The 17,585-nt window shown below is 35.0% G+C and overlaps 1 protein-coding gene across 3 annotated transcripts in view; it reads right to left on the reverse strand.

Annotated features, from left to right (window-relative positions):
- Nucleotides 1-15,222, reverse strand: part of LOC131526863 (kelch-like protein 29) — a 285,092-nt gene extending 269,870 nt beyond the window's left edge. For 2 of the 3 annotated variants that reach the window (XM_058755510.1, XM_058755509.1), the window contains exon 1: nt 14,934-15,215. The gene's annotated coding sequence lies outside the window, so the exon portion shown is untranslated. Of the gene's footprint in view, nt 1-14,933 lie in introns of all 3 variants that reach the window. The other variant, XM_058755513.1, reaches the window with a different exon arrangement.
- Nucleotides 15,223-17,585: the final 2,363 nt, after the last annotated feature.

The following is a 17,585-nucleotide window of genomic DNA, read 5'->3' on the forward strand; positions in this document are numbered from 1 at the left end:
TTGATTAAAAAAAAGCTATCTGACGGAGAAAGCGGCTCGCAGGCCTAATACATCAATTTTAATGACATTTCTTAATCCAAAAGACTTGGCAATCACCAGAGACCAATTACAGGCCATGAGATAGAGGCAAACCATTAATAACAAGAGTTAGCCCGTTTCGCCTCAACATCGTTTGGAAAAAAGGGCTTGCAGGGGTTCATTTAAAATTGACTGGTAATCCACGAGCATTACATTACACCAAATCTGGATCGTCATGATGTTACACTTTTCAAGACTCAAAAGAAAACCGATGCATCCATGAAGTGCAAATTCAAAAAAATACTTCACACACTACTAATCACAGTTCAAGCTGAGCAGAGGAAGTAATTAATTTGGAATATTCAATAAACACCTAAGGGGCAAAACTAAATTAAGACACTTTCTAAGACACCAAAAAAAATTAGACTGAACTCAATAAAAATACAAAATATTATCCAATGGTCCCGAGATACACTTCATGGCCAAGAGTATGCAGACACCCACTTCTAATTAAAAGGTTTTGTGAAGCCTAGTAATTACAGTAAAGCCAAATCTTAATGCTAAAGCATGCAATGACATTCTGTACTTCAGATTTCACAGTAAACACTTAAAAAGGGTCTTTTCTCCTGTGCACAAAGAAATAACTGATCGTCTCTGTTGGGGGAAGAACTTGACTGACCCGCACAAAAACCAGTCCTGAACCCCACTGAACACATTTGGGATGAATTGAACGCCGACTGTGGGCCAGACCTCATCGCCCAACATCAATGCCTGACGCTCTTGTGTTTGAATATGAGCAAATCCCAGCAGTCATGTTCCAACATCCAGTGGAAAGTTTGTGGAAGCTGTTAGGAAGGACCGACTCCCTGTTAACACCAGTATTTTTTAATGTAAACCTTCAGGTATATACATACATTTGGCCATCTTGTATGTATATATTGCCACTAAAATACGAAGCAGCACATCTGTTTTCAACATTGAAAAGAAATGTTTCTCGAGGAGCAAATCCGCATATTAGAATGATTTCTGAAGGATCGTGTGACACTAAAGACTGGAGTAATGATGCTGAAAATTCAGCTTTGAATCAAGGAATAATTAACCTGATCAAGAAAATAGCATGTGATTGGCTACGCTATGCATGCAACTGAAATGATGAGTCATAATGTTAAATTGTCAACTATGAGTGCGTTTACATGCACCCTCTTAATGCGATTATGATGAGATTTTGGCGATATTGCGATTAATCTTTACCTCATGTAAACGCAATACTTCGATCTAAATAATGCGATTAAGCTCATAATCGCAGCAAGCATAATCGTATTAACATAGGTGGCGTACACCGATTTTAATCGAAATACACAGGCATGTAAACACCTTAATCGCAGTATTGCCGCTCTGACCAAAGTGCGCATGCGCTTGTGACATGAATAACGTGACACGCACCTGTAAAAATACGGAGATTAGAAACGATGGAGGGGAAGAAAGCATCGCATTCTGAGGAAAACACAACAAGCTGCCAGCAGTCTCTGTTCTTTACCCTCATCCAGAAACGGCGAGCAGAACGCGACGGCAGCGTATAGGCAAACAAACTCCATCACATTTCTATGGCGCCGAAAAAGCGTGGAATACAGCCATACAAAATCATTATGCATTAGACGTAAATAAATTAAAACGGCGACCAGTAACACTGCTCTTTCTGAGTCCATCATTTGTGCCGTCCAGTGGGGTAAGTGAATAATGGCAGTAAAAAAAAATTAACCACAATTCTTAGCGAATAATAAGAATAATGGAAATTGCATGTAAACGGGAGTAAGAGCTTTGCTCTTGACATGTAAACATCAAAATATGTTTGTAACATAACTGACAGACTTATCACCAGGGAAAATATATTTTTCTTTGTAATATCAAAATGGTGTTTGATGATTAAGAGTGACATCCAAGCTACAGTCTCAAAATCTAATTATGAGATAACAAGCTTGTTTGATTTCAACCATTAATTGCACAATGATTTCAATCTTTGACATGACTTTACTCAGTCAATATTAAAGATATCAAGGTTACATTTTCACAGAATGTTCTTTACCTTATGAAGGATGATTATATGTAGAAAACAGTAAATTATATACACATAGTAACTATATACATACATATATATATATATATATATATATATATATAATAAAATACACAGTAAATATACACACACAATTAATTTTCCTTGGAAAGTGTGCTTACTGTCCTTAATTAAATGCAATATTTTTTTTTTTTATATATTGCATGTAAAGAGATTCGTATATTTTTATTTATTTGTGGCATGATGAATGTTTAGAACATTTTGCTTTGGATATAATTACCAACAACCTTTTGATGAAGTCTTTTCCTGTTTCCTTTGAGCCTTGGCGTCACACAGAACAGAAAATTACACTTCTTTCACATCAACCGCAATATGTTGGAGTTCCAGCTACTGCGGGCCGAATTCAGGCAAGGTTTCAGCCCAGCATGGCGGAAGTAAAAATTTCTACCACACACATCCTGAAAGCAACTAATAACAGTGGACATTTGCTCATTTTATCTCCATAATTGTGCTCCCTGCCACCTGCATTTCTTAATGAAGATGGCAACATATAATTTCCTAAACCATATTATTCAAATACAGCACAACAGTGGCAGCACCACCCTCGAGATGAGGTCCCTACCCGAATCATCTCACTTTCTCCAATTGTGCTTCTCTCCAACCGCGCTACTAATTTTCACTGAACTACATTTGGGAGGCACAAATTGTCTGTGACACTTCCAAATTTATCATCAATGTTAATAGCGCGCAGCATAATCCACTCAGTACAAAAGGAAATCAGAGCAAAGTGCCATGATCAAATTATTCAATTGTGAAAAGGGCCATAAATACTGGTTGTAAACAGGAACAAATGTACTATCCACAATTTAAAGAAGCAGTTCAGAACTATGAGCCAGTTCCTCCTGCTAGCAGTCAGTTTCACCCAGCTAAAAGTTCACATTATGTAAATGAACAGGGACGTCTCGTAGCGACCTCCTGTGTGAACGTGGTACGATGGAACCGCTTGGCTCGTCTCTGCCCCTAAAACAAACCGCTGCACTCTGACTAAACTTTCAGAAAAAAGAAACTGCCTGAAGCGAATAATTCCATCACTGGATAAACGGATATCAGAGACATGAATACGATTACATCCCTTCTGAGGTGCGCTGATTGCTTTTGATGAAAGCGATGAAGAGTCTTTAATGACATGTCTGTAGTTGTACGACTGAGCCAGAAACCCTCGTTCCTGTAATCATTTCCCTCGGTGCAGCCTGATGATTATACAAAAACCCATGCAGAAACGGATGGATTGGAATTTGGGTAGGACAACATGAAACAACATTGGAAATGTATTTAAAGTGACAAAAATAATATTTTGCTCACCACCACGTTGTTCCAAAACTGTGTGACTTACTTTCTTCCGTAGAACACAAAGAAAGATGTTTCACAGAATGTCCAAGCTGCTCTTTTTCATACAGTACGAATGGAAAAAGGAGGAAGCACCATAAAAGTATCCACAAGTAATGCATAAAGTACACTAGAATTGTGTACCATATTTAAAGTCTTTAGAAGCCATATGGACAGTTTATCCGTGGACTGAGAACTATTGTGGATTTTCAACAAGTAATTACTTAAATTTTGGTCTTTTCCACTAGATATTTTTGAAAGAAATACAGTAAAAGCAGTAATATTGTAAAATATTATTACAATTCAAGATAACTGTTTTCTATTTGAATATATTTTAAAATTGAATTTATTTGTGTGATACAAAGCTGAATTTTCAGCATCACCACTCCAGTCTTCAGCGTCACATGATCATTCAGAAATCATTCTAATATGCTGATTTGAGAAACATTTCTTATCAAAATTGTGCTGCTTAATATTTTTGTGGAAATTTTTTCATGACTCTTTGATGCATAGAAAGTTCAAAAGAACAGCATTTATTTGAAATAGAAATCTTTTGTAACATTATGAATGTCACTTTTGATCAATTTAATGCATCCTTGCTGAATAAAATAAATGTCTTTAGAACAAAAAAAAACAACTTTTAAATATTTTTTAATTATGGCCATTCAAATCATCAACTGATAAAATAAATTTATTTTAAATTTTAATTTTATTTTTTAAAAGGTTTGCTGCACGGTTAAAATACACTACGCATATAAAAAAAAAATTGCGTTTTTAGAGAGAGAAAAACAACAACAAAAAAGTTGCGTATAAGTCGCATTTTATTATTTCATTCAGAAATAGGCCTAATGCCGATGCAAAATGTTTACAAACATTATAATAAACACATCATAAACATAGCTAGGCTATTTTAGCTCCCCTCACTCCACAACAAATCCTTTCAATTTAACAGCACTTAGAAAAGAACAAAAATTAAAAATATAAGAAGCTATAGCCTATAAACGACAAGCCAAAACAAATTCATATAGGCTAAAACGAAACTGAAACCAAAGTTGGGTCTCCCATTTGACAAAATCAAATATTTCCATATTTGCGATATATTTGAATGCCAAAATATTATTTATTAGCCTATGTAGCTACTTCACTGGCTTTCCAATATCCACGTAAAACAAAATATTTTGCATAACATCACAGCGGTACGGTGATGAAGCTTAACGGCACAGATTTTACTACATATTTAAACTGAGCAGTGTGGTTTTTTCCCATATGTTTGACTGACTGTATTTTATGATAATGAACAGGCTGTATTGTGCGCGCATGTGGTGCCAGCGCAATCACTTGAATTTTTTCATTCTAACAGTGGAAGCAACTACTCCTTTTAGTCATAAAGATAATCAGAATTGTAAAAGGTTTGCTTTTATTTGTGTACATTCACAACACAAACAAATCGTTGTGCTTTTGTAAAATAGGCCTAAAGAGAAATAGGATGCTGCTGTCTGCCGTTTCCTTTTGCACAGCACAAAAATGAACCGAAACTCTGCATACTAGGCTACTTGTCAAACTGTTTTTTTCTTTCGTATTCTTAATTTATTATTTATTTAAGTAAGGGATAATCAACGGCTAGCTGTGCATTAAACGATTTGAATGCACGACGTGCGCGTCGGGGTGGTTGCCTCCACGAAGTGCATTCAAATTGTTTAATGCACAGCTAGCCGTTGATTATCCCGTTTATGTCATGGTCATTTGCCAGCATTCACATATTAAAGATGTTAATAATATTTGCACTGCAATATTTGACCGGAACGATAAAAATGACGGTTATTTTCGTCTGTATTACTATTCTATGGTTACCGATGTTTATAGGAAGCGCATTAATATGGAACGTGATTAAACTGATCTGGAACTACCTGTGCAGTTAAACGAATTTAATCAACACCTGCCAGCCAATCAGAATCGAGTATTCAGACAGACCATGACATAAGTAAAGATATATTTCTCGTATAAGCCTATTTATCCGTTTTATATATATAGCCTATATATTCTCTGTTTGCAGAAGCGCTACAGGTGCGTAATGTGATATGATATGACCATGTGAATCCTCATGTTCGGTTGTTTGCTGCTTTTTGCACTTGTAAAATTAATCCCCGGAAAACAAATGTTATATTAGCCTATTTTTAACGTGTCACAGACACTTATTCTTCCTAATTTAAAATAATCGGTTAACCAGCGTCGGCTGTCAGTTAGGAGAAATGAACATCCCTATTTCAAACCATGTTTATTTCTTCCTTTAAACACAAAATTTTGAAGAATGTTGGTAACCAAACAGATGTTGGTTGCCATTGACTTTCATAGCCATAGCGCCAACTGTCTGGTTACCAACAATATCAGAAGAAAGAAACTCACACAGGTTTGGAGGGCGAGTGCATGATAAAATTTTCATTTTTGGGCAAACTACCCCTTTAAAGCAATACCCTGCTGAACGTACAGACAACTTCATAGAACAGACTACATCATTCATAACCAGGATTGGCCAGCAGGTTTAGAGAGCTTTAGTTAACAGTGGATGCTAAACAGGTTCATATTAAAGCATATGTTAATGTCCATGATGACCCCAGAGGGGCAGTATTTAGTGGCTAGTTTCCCAGCTACGGCAGGCCAGTCCACAGAGGCCAAGTGCATCTAGGAAAATCATAAATCATCGGCACTGTTTTACACCTGAACTCTCTCTAATGCCCTAGATAGAGCCGCAATCCTTGAAGGCAGATTCAATTATTTACCCAGCAAATAAATTATTACATAATGCCCAAGCACGCAGCGTCCCATAGTAGCGCATACTTCCCGGCCATGTCTGACAATTTGTTTCCATCTGAACCATTTAGAGAGAAGAAATTATACTCGATAATGGGTATGTGATAGAATGCAAATAGATGATGTAACACTGAAAAGAAGGAATAAAATGGCGAGGAGAGGGAGCGTGCTGAAGATCTGAAACACGAAGCTGTCAGGTGTGAGAGGGATTTGAGAGCGGCCCGCTTAACCTCCACCCTGCTGGGTATCAGTGCTGCCGGGAGGGGCTCCGTGTTACGGCTGGAGATTACAGGCTCCGATAAGCACTACATTCACTGGTCATTAAGCCAATGTACAAGTGCTTTGATTCAGCCTAGCGAGTCTATTTTTAAACAAACTCTGACTTCTGGTTTTGCAGTGAAGTCATAGGTCTCAAACTAGAGAATGAGCTTGGGCTAGCATGTAATTGCTAGCATAGTGTGAGAAAATACAAAATAGAATCAAAACTAACTAGTGTTATATACTTAATCATTGCCTTTCTTTGGTTACGGTTCATCAGTGCATGTTATTTCTAAGGAGAAAAATCTTTCTGCTTTTAAAATTGATTTCTGCACAATACAATGTACAACTAAATAAACAAATCAATAAATTAAAGCCATCCAAGCCCAAAATTGATTGTCTGATTCCCATTATCATAAAACCAATAATAATTTGAATGTACTCATTCTAATGCAATAATAATAATACATTAATTTACAAACATATAAGTAAGTTATTATTGAATTGTGTAAATTCAACTCAACAATTTGAGTAAATTATTATTATTAGGTCATTTTAATAATTTACTATTATTTAATATTTAATAATTTAATAATGTACAATATTATTATTAATAATAATAAATTAAAAATGTAGTAACATGTATAAAATTCATTTATAATTATAATTATTAATAATAATATTAGGTCACTTTTATTCATTTAATTTACTTATAAAAATAAAAATAATAAATATAATAAAATAATTACAATTATTATTATTAGTAGTAGTAGTATTAATAATAATGATCTCATTCTAATTGTAGTATTATTATTGTTATTAGGTTTTATATAATTTTATAATTTTAAATTTATTCATGACTAATTTAATTAACAACTAATTTAACAACAACAACAACAACAACAATACTTCACATACATGAAATATATTCTATTATTTTTTTATTATTAATAATAAACTTTATATCAAAGTACTATTTTTAAAAATGAAACCTAATAAAATAAACATAAAAAATAAAATTAATTCTTAAAATTCAGTTTAAAGTGTCAGTTTTTATAATCTTTCATCAAAATTGAATGTATCGGATATCTCTGATGTAAGTCTATGCGATTTTATTTATTTATTTATTTTTTGGACAATTTATCATCCGCCAGGCAAGAATAGTACTTCAGATTGCCTACAAAAAAAGTTACAGCATGTCTTCTAAACAACCTACACAAACTGAAGCATTATTCACGTTCATAGCACAAACTCTGTGGGATGAGTTTCATGCCACGTTTTACACTTTAGTTTATTAAAATCCTTAACACTATGTATGAGCGATAGTAACAGTTACTAAGCAAACACAACAAATAACATCACATCAAATCCCAAAGGACACAATGAAATCCCACACTACATTATTTGCCATTAACCATGACTTTCCTTCAGAAATGTCACATTGCGGATATTAAATGCATTGCCACTTTTAAATTAAAATGCAAATGCTGTTTCGTGCAGTCGCTAATGTCTATGAATGTAAAATCTGATTTCAGAGTTCATCAGAGATCCTGCGCTGTTAAAAGCACTTTACAATCGCCAATCCAACACGACCACGCTGAGTTTTCAAGCGAAATCCAGTTTCAAAACAGATGGAGAGAGAAAAGCTCTGCGAATCTACAGAGCGGCGGGGGTTGAAGGTGACAGCTCGCACAGGGTATGGATAGCGGACAACAGTCTCTAATGGCTCGCACGGCCTCTTAAGAGCTCGGAAACAGTGCAGTTCGCTCAAGGCCCTTTGCCCTCTACATTAGCAAGTATATTACTCCATTTGCTTTGGCTCTGAGCTGAATATTCCGCATACTAATTCTCATCACAGACTCTGACATTCACTCAGCCATGGATTCCCAACTGGCTTAAGTCCACAAATTATGAAGCAGTCTAACGTGGTCTCTCGCTGATCTGACCTCTCTGTGCGGCCCAATTGAGGTATTGCATTTGTCTTGTCAGCAGTTAGACTGTGGTTTCCATCTCATCTGTTTGTTTTAGGCCGGTTCGGGCTGCCAACGCATCCTCATGGGTTCGGTCTATATATGGCCTCGGCATGCCAGGAGTCCTGCTGCATATTTACACACTTCTGCAGATCTATATTCACCCACAGTGCCAAGGTTCAAACATTGGTATCATGCTATGCGTTTCTAGTTCTAACTGATTCAAATTGTCCTGAATTGGGCATTTTTTTATGCTCAATTTCTGAAGCATCATGTACAATCTGAAGTGAGCATGCATCACCTCAGATCTTTTTAAAGAAAATTTAAATGCAACTTTAAAAGCTAAAAAAAAAAGAAAAAAAAAAGTAGTTTGTTACTTAGTAGTTAGTCAATCAATTTGCACATTATGCATGATGTGTGTTGGAAACAAATAAATAAATATATAAAAGCATGAATAAATAAATGATGAATGAATGAATTCTACACTGTTTTTCCAAAAAAAAAAAAAAAAGTATTTTATGCTCGCCAAGGTTGCATTTGTGTGATCAGAAATACAGTAAAAACAGTAATATTGTGAAATATTATTGCAATTTCAAATGTGTATTTTCTATTTGAATGCCTTTTAAAATATAATTTACTGCTGTGAAGCAAAGCTGAATTTTCAGCATCATTACTCCAGTCTTCAGTTTCACATTATTGTTCGGAAATGCTGATTTTCTGCTCAAGAAATATTTATTCTAATAAATGTTGAAAACAGTCCTGCCACTTAATATTTGGTAGAAACTGTTTTTCAATAATCTTTAATGAATATAAAAGTTCAGAAGAGCAGCATTTATTTGAAACCGAAATCTTTTATAATGTAAAATGTTTTGTCACATTTAAAATTAAATGCATTACTTTAATGCATCCTTGCTAAATAAAACCATTGCTTCTTACTGACCCCAAAAATGGTATAATGTACATAAATGTAAACTATAAGAGAAACAAATATAAAAAAGTAAACTGTTGGTGCTCTTCAAAACAAAACAAAAATAAAATTGTGTATAACATTGCTGCTCAATTTGATCAATTACCAAATAGATTTTCCATTATTTAACAAGATCGATTATTCAAGATGAGGAAGTAGACGGAACACGTTTATATGTATAAAAGCATTAAAAATCAGCACATTTTAAAAACAAAACATGAAGAAAGATTCTTATTGGCTAAAAAAGGCTGCTCCCTTGACTCTTTTTTGTCATTTATAGAGTGTAAGGCTGTCAAAGAGACAGGTGTGATTCTCAGGACACTCTTTCAGTGAAATCTGTCAGGTAGTAGAGACATGTTATGCAGAGTATTAAACCAATTCTGACCTTTCCCTGCTAGCAGAAAAACCATTTAAGGTGTTTACATGACCTTGCATGTCGTTGACTTAATAAGGTTTAATATAATGGATGTAACCTCGCTGATTAGGCAACCTACAAAAACAACTTCCCCCTGCTTTTCCTTCTGCGGCAGTGTAACTGGCCACCAAATTCAACATTATTTGCATCTACTCATTTATTTGACTAACACTTTGTCATTTGGTTTAGCAGGCATTAGCAGACAAAACATTCAGTGCAGACAGGTAATTTATCAAATCACAAACAACACCTCAAGCATAACTAATTAATAAAGATTTTGCCTTGGCAGCGCAAGATGAAAATAATGTGACGAATGACATACATGACAGACGTTTCCAAAAATACTGCAGCCGAGAAACTGATGCAGCCTCCATCTTCTAAATTAGGATCTGCTTTCATTACTTTTACACAATTCACCACCATAAATAGACAAAGAAATCAAACACTACTCTCAAACTCAGCTTCACTTTGTGTTGCATAAACACAGTAAATGCCATATCAGTAAAACATACTAGATTACATCTTCAAATGTCTAAAATAACACCTCTGCATGCTTATTTTTATATTATAAACATGCATGACACAGAACTGCTGCCCAGATTGCTTTATATAAATATTAACCTACATTTTCCAGGCAGTTCGCCTGAGGTCAGAAGAGATAATGCATCACAATAGACAGCCACACTAAAAGATGTGCACCAGATAGGGGCGTTTCTCCTTTTATAATACTGTTTTGAATATAAATGGATATAAAATCATCTTTATCTGAAGTACAGAGTCGTTCACAAGCTGTACACACAATAGAGCTGCTTTGTTGTTGAAAAACGATAGAAGACATTTGCAACTTTTGTTTCCTACAATGGACTGTAGGTAAACATCCAACTCATCCATCCAGCGCTTTATTTGTTTTGTGTGTTGTGAAATGTCCTATTATTATTTTGCTGCAAACGATTCAGTGCTGAACTGTCAGAATGAATCAAACTGAATCCTGACCCATTTCTGACCTTTTTGCAAATCCGTTTGACCAATTAGATCACATATTAGTGGATCATACGTGAATCTGGCAACATTAGCCTAAATGCTGTTCATTTTGTTAACTATGATGAAAAATGTTCACTAATGACATATGCAATCACTGACGAAAAAAGAAAGAGTAAAATGTAGTTTAAAAAAATAACTCTCTATATCCAAAATGTCTCTATTTTCTTCAACCAAAAGAAAAAAAAGAAAGAAAAAATGCTTGGGGTTGCCAGATATTACAGAAAGTGTTTAAATCCTCCTATCAGAGCTCCAGTATTTTACTTTATCTTTGCAACCTGGCAACCATTTGTGCATACACTCTCTCTTACACAACAGAAAAGCACTGATGGTCTGAAAACATGTAGTTTAGAGATCTCCATCACATATTCTGCTCAAATGAAAGTGTAAAATAGGAAGCTTGTATTCATTCACACAGTCGTTTGCTGCGTAAATCTGCCTTTAAACCTTCTCTGTGATAAACTGTAATAAATCCAAGCATGGATCTCCACTAAATTGTTTGCGATTGAGGTTGCTGAACAAATGCCCTTACGCAACCTCTGTGGCACAATACAAAGACATTTTGTTGTTGTTTTAATAGAAAGACATGAATATAATTTGGAATTATTGTAATTAATATTAGGAATGTCTGTTTAAGCTTTTCTAGTTTTCATAATGAAGAGACTGTGCTTATATTTATAATAATATAAAAATCAGGAAACTAGATTTGGTGAAAGAAACCATATGAAAGCGGAATTAAGATTAGGAATGTCTCTGTTTTTAGCTTTTGAGAGAAGTTTTGAGTTTTACCAGCTTTCATAGACTGTGCTTATATTTATGAAAATGAATCAGGAAACTAGATAATGTCAAATAAACCATGTGTATGATTAAGGATAAAAATGGAATTAATATTAGGAATGTCATTGTTTTAGTTTTTGAGAGAAGCTTTTGATCTTTACCAGTTTTTATAATGTAGAGACTGTGCTTAAATCAGGAAACTAGATAAGGCATATAATAAACCATGTGTATATGATTATAGGTGAAAGTGCAACAATGCTGATGCGACTTCTCAAATGACAACAATTATGATCAGTAATCGTGATTATAATTTTGAGCAAAATAATTGTGATTATCAGTTTAATCATTATGCAGCATGACTAAAGTTTTAACTGACTAAAACTAGACTGAAAATCAACCAAAATGTGACAAGAACAGGACAGATCGACTAAATATGATAAAACCAAAAAAGCTTACAAAATCAGAGCTGATAGAAAGCACACATATGACTTGATAGCTGAATTATTATCCGAGAAAATGAATCTCAGTTGGCAATCTTCACTGACACATAAGGATTTATCAGTAATATTTGTCTGGGGCACGGGAGTAAAAAGGGTCTAGCGATGCCTCTGGCGCCAAGTTGATCTGTCCTCAGCTCTCAAGAAATCAAGCATTCATGCTCTCAATCTGAAATTAAATCCAATGAGCTTTATAATCGTGACCTCACCTGCACCAGCCTTTCCGCACCAATCCTCTCCACTCATAACAACATACCCAGAAGGTATCTATATCCTGAAAATAATAAAACCGCCTCGCTTTCAAAAAAGAAATTCTCATATCAGTCTTAAGAAAGCTGCTGAAATCTACCCCTGCTTCAATATTCTACTATTCTGAAAACATATTAGCGCTGCCAAGGCAAAACCTCTCATTCTTTGTTCTTCCTTTTGCACTTGCTTTCAAAACATATAATTGATTTGGAGAAGAGAAGGATGGACCAATATGACCGGCATCACAACACTCCCCGAGTACAGCGCAAATGTGGACCAAAATATAACTAAACATAGTCCAACCTTGAGAGCCTTCAGCCATATATTTCTGCACTCATTCGTACTACTGGAAGTGTCAAAACATTGACGGGCTGTGTGCGTGTGCGACTGCTTAGAGAGTCCAAACTGTAAGCCTTTAATCCGGCGCATGTTCCAAGCTGCTACCTGATACATTTGCCAATGTTATCAATGTCTGCGTTTGCGAACATGACAGCACTGCTACTCCACCGAGACCCACTGCTGCTGCGACGGAATCCGCACTTCTGCGTGTGCATGAGAACACATGCATGGCACGACACGGATTATCCCGACGACATGGGGGGAAACGAAACTGTTATGTGTGTAGTGACGTGTGAAATATGTTTATATCGAGAGACAGCTGACCTCTGAGATAACACTGAACTCACTTCCACATGCACTGTTGTATCATTTGCACATGCAATCGATTTTTCGATCTAGTCCCGTAACATTGCCTGGTAGAGGCAAATTCAGATTGCATTTGTGTACTTACGAAAGAGTCAGAACACTGTGTTTTTCTACGCATAATAGCCTACGGGTTCAACAAAAGCTTCCTACTGTAAGAGCCTCCCTTATGATATTGTACCAATCAATAAGGACATGCACGCGGAAAAAACTCAAATCAGGGCTCCTGGAGATCTACTTTCCTGCAGAGTTTAGTTTCAACTCTTATACAAGGGTTTTCAAGGGTCTGCAACAAAAAAAGCACTGTATGGGGTCCTTGGATTGGCATGTAAAATAAAAATTCTGTTTATATCAGTAATTTTTTTTTAGTATTTTTAAATAATACATATATTTAAATATTGTATTTACTTTTCTATTTAAAATCCAAATCCATACGATATGGACTGAAATAGAAAAATATATATCAGTCAAAATGTTATTCTGTATACATATACATTGTATTTAAATATAAATATTATAACTGATATGCAAAACTAAAATTTTTGTTTTGCATTTCAGTCCATATCTTATCAATGAATTTCAGCTCATATCATATCACTCAATTTTTTATTCGGTTTTAAGAAGTATATTTAATATTTTATTTACATTTATATTTAAATATAAATTGGAATGCAAAACATGATATGGACTGAAACGCAAAAATAAATAGCAGTCAATATTTTATTCTGTATACATATATATATATATATATATATATATATATATATATATTTAAATATGAATTAAATAACTGTTTGGAAAAACAATTTTTGTTTCACATTTCAGTCCACATTCTGTTTAAATATATATGTATATAATATGGTTTTAATATAATACTTTAATACAAATATTATTTTATATATATATATATATATATATATATATATATATATATATATATTCATTTTAACTTAAAAATAATATTAAAACATTAAATATTTCTGTTAATATATAATAAATATCATATCAACTAATTACATATCATTTTTGGATGCTTCGGCAAATCTAAGAGCAAAAAAACACCATTAAACAAACACATTTCTACTGTCAAACACTAGAAAGATGAACCCAGAACACTGTAAGTGATCTGTTTCCTCAAATAACTACATGTACATTAACACTGATTTAGTCAAATGCAATAATGCTTGTTAAAGTAATTCATTAAGTCGTTAAACAAAAAATAATCTGTCACTGGTTTTAAACCTTTTATAAATAAAAAAAGATCGCCAACGCCTGATGTAAACAAATACCTGACCCAGGTGGTCAATGGTTGCGTCTCCAAACCTAGCGAGCTGTCTACCTAGACAGCGTTTTTGGGCATTTAAGGTATTAGTTCGCATGTATTGACAATAAAAGTCGGTCTGGAAAGATTAGGAGAAGCAACCATGGACTTTTGGTTCACTTAAGGGTTGCAACTAAACTATCCATGCAGGTAGATCTCCAGCGGCTCAGGCCGAAACCAAGTATTTGAAGTATCCAGGACAAAAGCATCATCCGTGTGGTCCAAGTGACCCAATCCAAAGTTTGCTATTAAAATCCCAGCAGGAACTTTTCCCACATCCAGCAGAAAAGGATGGCGCACACAAACACCTTCACCGAACGCGCGCGCCTGGCATGTGCCAAGCTGCCACCAGAACGCGCACGTGACATAATATCGCTCCACGCAATCATAATGTACAGTTGCCATCCTCGCCATCATCATCATCAGCAGCAGCAGCAGCATCTCCAGCCTCACCTCCAGATCGAGTTACCCAGTGATGCCAGGCGTCTGTCCTTGTTTCTCAGATGTGGACGCTGTTCCTCAGGCGCTGGCGGTTGTTTCTTGGCATGGCGCGGTAAAGTGTGTTGCGGCGTCTCCTCGCATCAGTAGCAGGTATTTTTCTCCCTCTTTGTGCGCTGGAATGAGTTGGTCCTGGGAGTTGACAGATGCTGTCCGCACACAGAGACGCGAGTGAATGCTGCTCCGCTCTCTCCCAGCTGATACTTTACTCCACACAAGCGCCTCCCACTTACAGCGCCATGAGCTCCTACTGCGCGTTTGCGCGAGAATCGGCGGCACCTACTGGCGAAGTGTGGACGTGTAGTAAATTAACTCATCTAACAGAATTCCTATTATATTTTACTTATGTTACAAAATGTCAAAATCCTTCTGTTATAAGTGAAAAAAGAAAAAAAAAATATGCAGGGGGAAACAACAGAAACGCATATTTCTTGTGGATTTTATGAAAAAGACTAGATCAACTGTTTAACTTACATTAATTTTAAAATAAAAATATAATCCATATAGAATATTTAGTATTTAATATGAGATAAGCATCCAAACACCTACATACAGTATCGTTCAAAAATTTTATTTTATTTTATATATTATTGTATTTTGTTTTATTTATTTTGTTTTGTTTTATTTTGTTGCTGATTAAAATAAATAAATTCTTATATTCAGTAAGGGTGCCTTAAACTAATCAAAAGTGACATTAAAGAAATTTAAATGTTACAAGAGTTTTATTATAAATGCTGTTCTTTTAAACTTTATATTCAAAGCATCCAAAAAAAAAAAAAAATGTATCACACAAAAATGTTAAGCAGAACATCAACATTATAAAATATGAATAACAGTTAAACCAAATTATTAGTATAATTAGTATTATTGTTGTTGTTATTCCTGTGATGGCAAAGCTGAATTTTAAGTGTCACATGATCCTTCAGAAACCATTATAATATGCTGATTTGGTGCTAAAGAAATATAATCATCATCATCAACGTTTCTTTAGCACCAAATCAGCAAATTAGAATGATTTCTGAAGGACCATGTGACACTGACAATTCAGCTTTGCCATCACAGGAATAAATTACATTTCATTATATTATAATAGAAACCTGTTGTTTTAATTTGTAATAATATTACCAAATAAATGCAGCCTTGGCGAGCAAGAGATTTCTTTCAAAAACATAAATTACTCACAGACTAGTTAGCATGTATTAGATAAAAGTGTAATATATGAGAAATATTTAAAACAAAACTTAAATGATATCACATTGAAGAATTGGGTTGCCATAATCAACCATTCCCTTCGTTCCTATCAATGTTTTAATGTGGTCGAATTCAGTTCTAAACGACACATGTGTTTTCAATATTGATTGTTTACAATTATGAATGTAAAAGTGACCAAATTGTTGTATTTAAGGCACTATTAAAGGAGAATAACATGCTCCCAGTTCACTTGAGTGATGTGCAATTAAAGAGAGTGCACTTGTCACACATTTGCCAGGTACTGATGCTGGCACGCCAATGCCCAGTGTGGCACGCCGATTAATTATGGATTATATACACACTACACGTGTTTTAATTCATCTGGCTGTGATGAACATCTTTCCAATGACACCTACACAGTACATTCTGTGACGTGAGGTGGTTGTTGGTTCAAATCCCACAAGCTGTAATCTGTGACAATGTAAGGTTAAAGGTATCAGCTGAATGAAAATGACTAATAATTTCCTTAGCATGCTCCTGGTTAATGTTATGTATGCTTTATCAAGTAAACCAATAAAACCGTTAGTCGCTCGAGGGCTTGTTTAAACCCCCCACATCCTACAGCTGTGTTTCCCAAACCCAAGGGAAGGAATACACACTTGGCAATTGGAGCCAACATGTATAATACATCACAAATGTTTAAAAATTGAAGGTTTGCTCTCATTAATAATAAACCACAACTAGCGGGTCAAAGGTCGTGGGTTCTCTGATTCGCTCCCTGTCACGTATGCTCAGACACTGTCCTAACAACAACACCTGCAATCTATGGATATGTATGCGGCTCTGTTTGAGTAGGAATAGCTCCAGGGCCACAGCGCAACACTGCACTTCGCTGGGATCCACTGGATCCGAACGTGTTTTTCCGAGCAACCACTGCTTGAGTTTGGAGCCTCAGAACGTAACGCACCGCTGCCGCTGGTCATGCGGGCAGCTTCATTTCCTTGTTTATCTTGCAACATATACAATTAGGACTCTGGTTCTGTGCTTTGTTAGGCCTGATTTAGTTGATGCCTATGAAAAGGCACTGTGTAAAAATGGTATACGTTCATATATTTCAATTAAATGTCTTGTATGATCTGTATTTGTTCAGAAGAGCATAATAAATAAGAAATATCTGAAACAAAACTTCAATTTACAGATGATTTGAGATTCACAGCTTGCTATGACCGACAGTTGTAGTTTCTACTACAGAATAGTTTCTACTGATGTAAAATGTTTTCAGCATTGACTGTTTACAATTAATAACATAAAATGTCCGAAAAAGACAAATGTTGTATTTTAAGGAACTATAATGACATTTCACTTGATTATACATTAATATGATACAACTGTTTTACTTAGATTTTATTTTATTTT

This window comes from Onychostoma macrolepis, chromosome 20, assembly GCF_012432095.1.
Source record: "Onychostoma macrolepis isolate SWU-2019 chromosome 20, ASM1243209v1, whole genome shotgun sequence".
NCBI classification, from domain to species: domain Eukaryota; kingdom Metazoa; phylum Chordata; class Actinopteri; order Cypriniformes; family Cyprinidae; genus Onychostoma; species Onychostoma macrolepis.